Here is a 3,093-nt window from a genome sequence, read left to right as displayed (position 1 = left end):
TATCCATCCAAGAAACAATAAAAATCATTCCCTGCCAATCTATCCAGTATTTGATCGATGAATGGCAGAGGTAAGTGATCTTTCTTTGTGGCCGCATTCAATTTGCAGTAGTCCATACAGATGCACCATCTAGTGATGGTCCTCTGCGGTATTAATTCATTGTTCTCATGGGGACTACTGTCATTCCGCCCTTATTCGACACACATTACACGTGGCTGACCCACGTGCTATTTGCAATGGGATAGATAATACCCGCATCCAGCCACTTGATAATATCCTTTTTGACAACCTCTTTCATCGCAAGGTTAAGTCTGTGTTGATTTTAAATGGTTACTTTGTGGTGTTCCTCAAGACGAATGTGGTGCATGCAGTACACGGGGCTAATTCCTCTGATATCAGCGAGCGTTCAGCCGATTGCTCGCACATGCTTTTTGAGAATACTTATCAACGCATTCTCTTGATTTGAGTTAAGCGTAGAGGAAATTATTACTGGTAGCTTCTCATTCTGCCCCAGAAATGTGTACTTCAGATGTGTTGGTAAGGTTTTTAGTTCAAGGGTTGGTGGCTCCACGAGAGAAGGTTGCATTATTTTTCTTTCTTCCTTTGGCTCTTCTTCTTGCGTTGTGATCGGTCCTTCTCCCTTGTTTATTTTTGCTATGATCGCATTGCAGGTAGCTACGGATGCGTCGGCATTTTCTTCTTCATACTCTTTATCAGACTTTTCTTCTTCAATCGAATTCAAGTCATCTTTCGAATCTAACAGGTCTTCCTCATCAAGAAATTTCATGACACGAATTATATTAAATTTGAGCTTCTGTCCATTAATGCTCAAAGTGATGTCGCCCTTGTGCACATCAATTTGAGCACAACCCGTTGATAGGAAAGGTCACCCCAAAATGATGGGCACATCTTTATTGGCCTCTTAATCCAGGATGATGAAGTCACCTGGTAAAATAAATTTATCAATCGTGATCAGCACGTCCTTCACCTTACCCTCTGGATGAACCAGAGATCTGTCGGCCAGTTAGAGAGTCATGGATGTGGGCACAAGTTGCCCCACATTTAGTTTGTTCGAAAAGATTGACAGTTGGCATCAAATTTATGCTGGCCCCAAGTCACACAAGGCTTGCCAATATATGAGTTCCTCCTAATGGAGTAAGGAATTAGTGAAGCTTCCCAGGATCGCACATCTTTCGGTGGGCATAATAGATTTGGAACTTTTGCGTTAGTGCCAACTTGGTGGCAAAATTTTTCAAGTGCCTCTTTTCTTGGTTACCATGTCCTTCAGAAACTTGGCATAAGGCAGGCATTTCCTTAATCCGGCTTCACTGAAAGGAATGTTAACATGTAATTGCTTTAACATAGATAAGAAGCGTTGGTACTATACCTCTTCGTTTTTCTTCTTCTTTAGCCTCTGAGGGAAAGGTGGTAACTGGACTTTCACGATTCCCGTTTCATTTGACTTTGAGGTTGACACAACCTCTGGTTCTACTACTTCATTTTCTTTTTCTTCTTCTTGCGTTGCCGCAATCTCAGGTTCAGCTGCAATGGAGGTTGATTTGTTCTGCTCCTTCTTTTCTCCATCCATAGTCTTTCCACTGTGCAATGTCACAACCTAACATTGCTCCTTACTTGAACCCCCTGGGTTGCGTGGAAGCTCAATTAAACTTGGCAGCGCCTCTTGCGTTCTACTTTTGAGCTCATTTGCAATCTAGCCCATTTGCAATTCAAGGTTGTGGATGGACATAGCCTGACTTTGAAGCACCATCTCATTTTTATCTATATATTGCTTCAATAGGCCTTCTAGGGAAGAAGATTGCGGTGGTTGTTGTGAGCTACTTACTTGGTTGCTCTGTTGACCGTTGCTGCATTGAAAGAACCTTGGTGGCCCTTCTTTTTGTGCCATAGATTGAAAATTTTGTTGTTGATTTTTCCAAGCAAAGTTTGGGTGGTTTTTCCACTCGGGGTTGTAGGTATTGGAAAAGGGGTTGTTCTTTACAAAATATACAGACTGTGGGTTTTGTGGACAATCTTCCATCGCATGCCCATCACCGTAAGTCGCACACCTTGCGGTGTTTTGACTTATTGCGTTGATTTGCCCACCTTACAGTGTTGAGCTGCTGATTGTCATTCCTTGAATCAAATTCATCATTGCGGTCATTTGGTTTTTCAATGAAACAATGGCATTATTATTTGTGTCAGAATCTTTGAGTCTTATTCTCTGGTTGCTCTCCCTCCAGTCTTCATGATTCTTGGAGATGCGATCCAGGATATTTTTCACCTTATCATAAGTCTTGTCAAGTAGACCACCAACTGCTGCCGCATTGGCAGTGGTCTGCGAAGCAGGATTTAAACCGTGGTACAAAATTTCCATTTGAAGGCAGTTTGGCAGCCCATTATGCAGACAATCTCGGATCAATCTTTTAAACCTCGCCCATGCATCGTTGAGTGATTCATCCATATCTTGTTCAAAATTAGTAATAAGCTTTCTTCGTCTGGCATTCTCTGTAGGTGGGAAATACTTCTTCATAAACTTCTCCACCATCTACTCCCAAGAAGTGATCTCTCCTAGTTCGAGCGAGTAGGCCTATTTCCTAGCCTGATCACAGAGAGAAAATAGAGACAACGCTAGTCGAACCTCCTCAGCAGTGATGTTCGGGAACACAAAAGTATTACAGATTTCAATAAAACTTCGGAGGTGGGCGTGCGGATCCTCGCCACGCCTTCCTCCGAATTGACCTACAGCCTGGATCATATGCAGCATCACCGGTTTCATTTTAACTCTACTTCTGTCTAAGGCAGGCCTCATGATTCCCAGAGAGAAATCATAGAGGTTTGGCTATACATAGTCCCTAATGGGCCTATTGTGATCGTTGGCCAACAGAATTAGATTTGCCATGACATTGTTGTTGTTTGGTGCTTCATTCCTAGGCTGCTCCGCCATCTCTTCTTTATCGGATTGTGGTTACTGTTGGTGGTTTCTTACTCCTTCGAAATGTTCTCTAAAGATATTCTCGCTTTCACGAGAGTCAACCCGCTCTCTGCTCTTACGCCCCAAGATTCTCTCTCGAGCCACCTTGGACGATCTCGACG

At 43.0% G+C, this 3,093-nt stretch overlaps 1 non-coding gene across 1 annotated transcript; it reads left to right on the top strand.

The window, feature by feature from the left end:
• The first annotated feature begins 2,390 nt into the window (after positions 1–2,390).
• On the top strand, positions 2,391–2,497 carry LOC120070374. Its single transcript, XR_005479870.1, has one exon. It is a non-coding gene; the product is annotated as a small nucleolar RNA R71 (small nucleolar RNA).
• The last annotated feature ends 596 nt before the right edge of the window (positions 2,498–3,093 follow it).

The sequence above is a fragment of the Benincasa hispida genome, chromosome 1 (genome assembly GCF_009727055.1).
Source record: "Benincasa hispida cultivar B227 chromosome 1, ASM972705v1, whole genome shotgun sequence".
NCBI classification, from domain to species: domain Eukaryota; kingdom Viridiplantae; phylum Streptophyta; class Magnoliopsida; order Cucurbitales; family Cucurbitaceae; genus Benincasa; species Benincasa hispida.
This window is presented reverse-complemented; position numbering and strand designations above follow the sequence as displayed.